The sequence below is a fragment of the Schistocerca americana genome, chromosome 7, assembly GCF_021461395.2.
Source record: "Schistocerca americana isolate TAMUIC-IGC-003095 chromosome 7, iqSchAmer2.1, whole genome shotgun sequence".
NCBI lineage: Eukaryota > Metazoa > Arthropoda > Insecta > Orthoptera > Acrididae > Schistocerca > Schistocerca americana.
In genome coordinates this window covers 565,349,236-565,357,405 of record NC_060125.1, presented here as the reverse complement: position 1 = coordinate 565,357,405, position 8,170 = coordinate 565,349,236, and positions in this window count along the sequence as shown.

Here is an 8,170-nt window from a genome sequence, read left to right as displayed (position 1 = left end):
AGGCTGTGCTCATTACAACTTGCTGAACCGTAATTTGTAATGAATTGTTTTGGCTCTGATCAATTTCACTTTCTTTCATGAAAACTTTTGTATTTTGATGCTTGCATAATTTAACTTCGAGTTTATTATTCGCCAGAGTATCATGAAGCTGCCACTTTCCTTTGCTACCGGCTATAGCATATACATTATTGGATCTTATGTCCACTCCTTGTCTTAATTCAGTAATTACCAAGTGACATGTAGGAGCGGTTAGCGCACTGGACTCGCTTTCGGGAGGAAGACGGTTCAAATCCGAGTTCGTCTACACAGATTTAGGTTTTCTGTTATTTCCCTAAATCGTTTAACGTAAATAACAGGATGGGATCATTGAAAGGACGCGGCCGATCTCCTTCTCAACCCTTCCGTAATCTGAGTTCGTGCTCCGTCTGTAATGAATTCGTTGTCTACGGATGTTAAACCCTGATCTTCATTCATTCTTTAGTCTACTGATCACATTAAACCGCATGATTAACTGTCCTTTCCAGTAAACAGTTGCATGTCACTGTCCTAATTTTGTAAATCTATACTAATAATAAACCTGCAAAATTGTATGACTGTCTGTCTGGGTGTCTGAATACACTAATCTCCAAAACTATAAGGCGATTTTTTCGCGTGATTTTCACATGTAAATTGAGCCTAGCTTGGTGTAACACATAGGTTGATTTCAGCAAAATGAGATCACGGGAAAGAGACAATTTGAAGAATTATAAGAGCGAATGCGTGTTTGTCTGTTATCGTATCAGGACTAAACTGCTAAACAGACCTGGATGAAATTTGTTATGTAGATAGCTTGAACAGCGTGGAAGAACATAAGCTGCGTTAGAAACTGTGTAGTACAAGATTTTCATTTGATGTGTGAAGTATTACGCGAATTAGGGAAATACATTTACTCTTCGAAAAACTTATTTATTCTTTAACTTTTGAGTTTTATCATACTTGTGGACATACTTTCTTTATTTGATATCCTCTACACAATACGTGTCATCAACATAATGAAAACGATGCTTATACAACCCTCAACGTGTTTAATCCATATTTCAATGCTGCAACAAAGTATGCGTGGAAGTAATTCTGGTACGTTTTCAAGATTAGGCGGCTGAATCGATTACGATAAAATTTGATAGGGAGACATCCTGGAGCCTCATGAACATAGGTTACTTCGGAAAGTAAAACAGAAACAAAATTCGACATTTAAAAGTTTGAAGTAGCGGGAGGAACACTTTTTTTTACATCAATGAAAATAAAACATGTTAATAATTATTACATTTGTTGCATAATACAGACACTTTATAACGTAGAGCTCCTTAAATAGTACGATGCATAGATGCACGCACCTGCCAACGCCCAAGCGCATGTACCGTTCCACAGCCACCCTGCTTGCGTGCTACGTCGTCGTGTATTGCGGCGGTTACAGCAGGGATGGGGGATGGGAAATACCTTATCACCCACCTTGCGGTACTTCCCGTCGTCTCCGTCACGTTGTCATTCGAACTACCATCCACTCTTTTGACCGATTCTTGTCAATGAACGCTGTAATACATGTACTGGGAGTTTTCCTTTTAATGCTCCTTTTTCACTGTATACATCGCACACAAGCAACGAAGGGATTGGAGGGAAAGGGTTGATCGGTAATTACACTATACGTTTGGAGACAGCTGGTTAATGGGGACCCTTTGCCAGCTTAGGCATCCAAAACATGCGCCGAAATTCGTAAACGGGCTGCTGATAATTTCCTCCTTGTCCTGACCAGCGTAAACATGCCGCCGATTCATTAACTGGCGCAGCAATACCAGGGGAAGGAATGTGGCAGAGGTGCTCGGCTGCGAGACATCGCACCCGTCCTCCCCCCCCCCCCCCCTCCCCCCTCCCCCACAGCTTTAGGCGTTCCTCGGAGCCTGCGAACGACGCGCGAGCTCCCGGCGGATTTCAATTAGCGCCGGCGCTGCATCTGTTGTTTCATAACTCACGCGCCGTAATTGCGGGCCGACGCGGCGCTACGTCACGGGCCCGCACGCTCGTTACTTCGCCAGCCGAGCTGACAAATGACGGGCGACTCGCGACAGGGTCCGCGCGCTCTGGCAGTCGTTAAGCGCTCCCCAAAGCAATACCGGCGCGCCCGTCTTGATTGATCAGTCGTGACATCGACTCACCCACGTACATACACACATACACACACTCTCTCTCTCCCTCCCTCCCTCTCCGTCTGTCCGTCGATCTCTCTCTCTCTCTCTCTCTCTCTCTCTCTCTCTCTCTCTCTTTCCCCCCTCTCTAGCTCTCTCTCGCTCTATTTCTTTCTTGTTGTAGTGTTCTTCAGTTCAAAGACTGCTGTATCCTGCGCAAGTTTCTTCATCTCTGAGTAACTACTGCAACCTACATCCTTCCGAATCTATCTACTGTAATCAACTATTGATCTTCCTTGATTTTTAAGCCCCCCCCCCCCCCCCACACACACACACACTTCCCTCCAATACTAAACTTGTGATCCCTTGAGCTCGAGCTCATATCGATAATGCAGATCGCGACCTCGATGTTGGATTAAGAAAAATTCTGGTTGCAGGAGCCCAGTAATAAGTTCTGTTCGACCCTTAAATTCCTACGTGATCTGAGCTCAGAGCGGCGTGAGCCAGGTCGGTTTCTGTCCTAAGATTATTCACCCATCAACTGATCCCTCCTTCTAGTCGGGTTGTGCCACAAATTTCTCTTCTTCCCAGTTCTATTCATTACCTTCCCATTAGTTAATCTTCAGCATACTTCTGTAGCACCACATTTCAAAAGCTTCTATTCTCTTCATGTCTAAATTGTTTATTTCCGGGTTTCAATTCCATACATGGCTACACTCCATACAAATACTTCCGGAACCGCACGACTGCTACGGTCGCAGGTTCGAATCCTGCCTCGGGCATGGATGTGTGTGATGTCCTTAGGTTGGTTAGGTTTAAGTAGTTCTAAGTTCTAGGGGACTGATAACCACAGATGTTAAGTCCCATGGTGCTCAGACCCATTTGAACCAACCAAATACTTCCAGAAAAGACTTCGTGGCACTTAAATCTATAGTCGATGTTATCATATTCTCTTCTTCAGAGACACTTTTCTAGCCGTTGCCAGTCTACGTTTTATGTCTTCTATACTTCGGACGTCATCAGTTATTTTGCTACCCCAAATAGTAAAACACATTTACTTCTTTAAGCGTCCCATTTCCTAATTTAATTCCCTCAGCATCACCTGATTTAATTCGACTGCATTCCATTATCTTCGGTTTTCTTCTCTCGATATCCGTCTTATATTGTCGTTTCAAGGCACTGTCCATTCCGTTCAACTGTTCTTCCAAGTCCTTTTCTGTCTCTGACAGAATTATTGTGACAGTGCAAACTTTAAAGTTTTTATTTCTTCTCGCTAAAATTTAATTATTACAGCAAACTTTTCTTTTGTTTCCTTTTCTACTTGCTCAATGTACCGATTGAATATCACTGAGGATAGGCTGCAACTCTGTCACACACCCTTCTCGACCACTCGACTCATGCATCTGCCGTCTGGTTTCTGTACAAGTTGTAAACAACCATTCGCTCCATGTATTTTACGCCTGCTACACTGGGAATCTCAGAGCGAGTGTTCCGGTCAACATTGTAAATAGCTTTCTGTAAGCCAATAAGTGCTATAAATGTAGGTTGGCCTGTCCTTAACCTATCTTCCAAACAAAGTCGTAGGTTCAGGATTTCCTCGCTTGTTCCTACTTTTCTCCGGAATGAAAATTGAAAAACTCATCTTCCCCGAGGTCAGCTTCTACCAGCTTTTCCATTGTTCTGTAAAGAATTCGTGTTAGTATTTTGCAGTCGTCACTTGTTAAACTGATAGTTGGGTAATAGTCACACTTGTCATGTCCTGCTTTCTATGGAACTGGAATTATAATATTCTTCTTGAAGTCTGACAGTATTTCGCCTGTCTCATACATTTTGCTCTGAGTAGTGTTGTCTTGGCTGGCCCTCTCAAGGTTATCTGTAGTTCTAATGGAATCTCGTTTACTCCCAGGGCATTGTTTCGATTTAGGTCTTTCTGTGTTCTGTCAAATTCTTCTCGCAGTCTCATATCTCCCTTCCCATCTTCCGTCCTCTTCCATTTCTGTAATAGTGCTGTCAAGTATATCTCTCTTGTATAGACTCTTTATGTATTCCTTTCAGCTTTTCCTTCTCTATTTAGGACTGGTTTTCCATCTGAGCCCTTGAGATACGTACTGCTGCTTTTCTTTTCTCCAAACGCCTCTTTAATTTTCCTGCAGGCAGTATCTATCTTTCTTCTTGAGATATATGCTTCTGAATCCTTACTCTTGTCCTCCAGCCATTCGTGCTTAGCTATTTTGCATTTACGGTCAATCTCATTGTTTTAACGTTTGTGTTCCCTTTCGCCTGCTTCATGTACTGCTATTTTCTCCGTTCGACAGATTCAGTATGTATTGTGTTATGCAGAATTTTCTATTAGGCCTCGTCTTTTTGCTTGTTTGATCCTCTGCTGCCTTGATTATTTCGTCTCTCAAAGCTACCCATTCTTCTTCTACTGTGTTCGTTTCCACTGTTATTGTGAATCGTTCCCTAATGCTACCTCTGAAACTCTCAACAACTTCTAATTTTTTTGTTTGTTTTATCCAGGCCCCATCTCTTTAATTTAACACCTTTCTGCAATTTGTCCAGTTTTAATCTACAGTTCGCCGGCCAGTGTGGCCGAGCGTTTCTAGGCGCTACAGTCTGGAACCGCTCGACCGCTACGGTCGCAGGTTCGAATCCTGTCTCGGGTATGGATGTGTGTGATGTCCTTAGGTGAGTTAGGTTTAAGTAGTTCCAAGTTCTAGGGGACTGATGACCTCAGATGTTAAGTCCCATAGTGCTCAGAGCCATTTTTTTAATCTACAGTTCAAAATCAAATATTATGATCAGGGTCTACATCTGCCCCTGGAAACGTCTTACAATTTAAAATGTTGCTCCAAAGTCTCTGACCCAGCATGACATAATCAATCTGAAATCTTCCAGTGTTTCTAGGTCTCTTCTATGTACACAATCTGCTTTCATGATTCTTAAACCAAGCGTTCGCGACTATTAAATTATCTTCTCTGCTAAATTCTACCAGGTGACTTCTCCTTTCATTCCCTTCCCCCGGTCGATATTCACCTTCTAATCTCCTTCTTTTCCTTTTCCTGCTATTGAATTCCAATCACCCATGAGTATTAACTTTTCGTCTCCCTTAACTATCTGAACAATTTCTATCATCTCATCATACATTTGTTCAATTTCATCAGCGACTTGTAACGTGCGCGTGGGGAGCACAATACTCGTTAAAGCCTGTGCTATGGTAAGTGAGCGGTGTTCACCTTATGAGAAAGGATTTTCGTATAGATATCGACCGCGTGTGCCTGAATGGTGGCAAGTCTGACTTATACCGATTCTGTAATAACAATGATCCGTCAGCAAGTTCGAAATGCAATTACGCGTAAGTATGGACCAAAAGCAACACTGAAGATGCTACCAATTTAATAATAATACGGTCGCCAGCCTAATTAGGCATTAACTGAGTTTCTTCCCTCTACAAGCTGGTGTATATATATATATGCAAAACAACACGTAGTAACACTGTATGACATAGTAGAATTTTAGAACCAGATAATCTATTGAACTGATAGTTTCACGTTCTGTACAGATATGGAAAACCCATGAATACATAACACCACACTACAATGTATACTACAAAACTTTATACTGTCTATTAATCTGATTAAAATCGGGCATAGGTTACCCTAGAAATAGCACTTTCGAGCTACACACAAAATGTCAATTTTGATAAAGATAAAACACTGGTAAATTTTGGCTTTTATATCGACTCTAACTTTTGTTGGTCAAACCAATTTATAACACTTCAGAATTCAATTGAATAAAAGGCGGGGGGGGGGGGGGGGGGGGGGGACTCTGAAACTGTATAAAAAAATTGATTACTGAAATTATTATGCGTTCAAGATTTCCAGTATTTGAGTTACTACTCTTTTTTTTCTTATTTACTGTTCATTTAAATACCTTTATATCTGTCTCGAAATATTTAAACTTCATTACTATATCAATTTTAAAGTTATCTTTCTACTTCGTTAGACATTCGTTATTCATTTACTGGTTCATTAACAAAACAGTTCTTTAAACACCATTCTAATATAGCTAGGTCTGCAAGTAATTATTATTAACACAAAATATAATTTTTCATTTCGGGACACTCGGATTGCAGACTATTTGGAAAGGACCCTGTCTAGGCTAGTTGTGAGGATAATTAAATGATGGAAAAGTTTGGTAAAATTTTGGTTATTATTGCACCAAACAAACACAGTTCACTCTCTGATCCATACGAATACAGTACTAAAAGTTTCAACCTGCTAGTATCGATGCGGCGGTTGGCGGGCGGCGAGAAAGCGAGGCACAGAGCCCACATACAACCACAACTATGACTCTTGATGTATCGCCACTTTAATTCTTCTTTGCGTCGCAATACTTTTCCATTTAGTGCCTATGGAATTTTTCCATGCTGTGTGGGATTAGGAACGGCATACCCGAGGCTCAGTGAAGCTACGTCTTCCAGGAGAGCCTCCTCGCTCCAGCAGGTGTTGCTCAAACCAGTGCCAGACTCCAACAACTACCCGTTGCGCCGTGCAGTGCCCGTGCGCGTTTTCCCGCACTCGCCTGCCATCCACCTTTTACCGCTCCCTTACAGGCAGGGTATTCACCCCAGGTTTTGCATTCTACATATCCTAACACAATGCCTACGTATGGACCAGACGTACAGTTACAATTTTAAACATCTTACAACAGTCTCAACATTTGTTACATTTCAATTCTATTACAATATTACTTGACATTTTACATAAATATTAATATCCACATTGAAACTTGTTTACAGTTTTCTTAACACAATGACATGAAACAAAAAAGAAATGAAATCAGAACATCAATTATACTACGTTATCGAAAAATCAGAAGAAAAAAATATTATTTATATGTACAATAGTACAGCGTCGTTGTTGTTACAGTCTGTGGAGCTAGCTGGCGTATAAGCTTATACCAATGAGATGGGTGTGAGTTTTCTTGTCTATTTCAGCCTAAATAATGCGTTTATTATGTTGTTCATAGTAACTTTTTGTTCCTATTATTCATTATTAATCCTACTCCTACAGTGCATCTATTTGATTTTGTATTTATAATACTGCATTCACCTGACCAGAAGTCGTTTTCCTACTGCCACCGAACTGCACTAATTCCCACTACATCTAACTTTAATTTACGTATTTCCCTTTTTAAATTTTCTAAGTTATCTGCCCGATTAAGGGATCTGACATTCCACACCCCAATCTGTAGAACGCCAGTTTTGTTTCTCCTGGTAACGACATCCTCCTGAGTAGACCCCGCCTGGAGATCCGAATGGGGGACTAATTTACCTCCGAAATATTTCACCCAAGAGGGTGCCGCCAGCATGAAACGCGCCAATGTGCTGTGCACGAGTGACAACTCTTCAGATAAGAAATAGTTTACGAACTTCATTTGACAGCTAAGAATATGAGGTGGCTACGGAAAGAAACGGTTTTGCTGTACTGGCAATGAAACTAAAGTTGTAGCCTTTTCAATTATCGAGCTCCGAATAGAATGCAGCGGGATGGCAGTCAGACGGACGGCCAGAGCGGAGGCAGCTTGCCGAAGAGCTATGGTAAGAACAGAGTCGGCGCGGTAGTCCAGTTCGGTGACGTGCAAAAACGTGAAGGCGGAAGGACACAGAAAAGCCAGTGGTAGCTTAGAAATACTTCGCAGCACCCGCAGGCGGATACCCCTTGGGGATGGAGAAGGGGTACTGGACCGACCAGAGGCTGCCGAAGGGTAAAAAATTAGTTCGTTTGAAAAAACTTTAAATTAGAGCAGAAGGCCAGAGTAAAATTCGCAGAAGAGTGTAAATCAAAAGTGTATATGTGCTGAAAGCAACAGGTAAAGTATAAGGTAAAATGTGTCTGTTTTAAGGGAAGAGATGGTAGCTGATGTAACATGCGGTGTAGTGGGGGAGAAGGAGCGCACAGCTCGCCGTTGTTAAGGAATAGCGGCTAGACCGGGGAGCAGTAGGGATG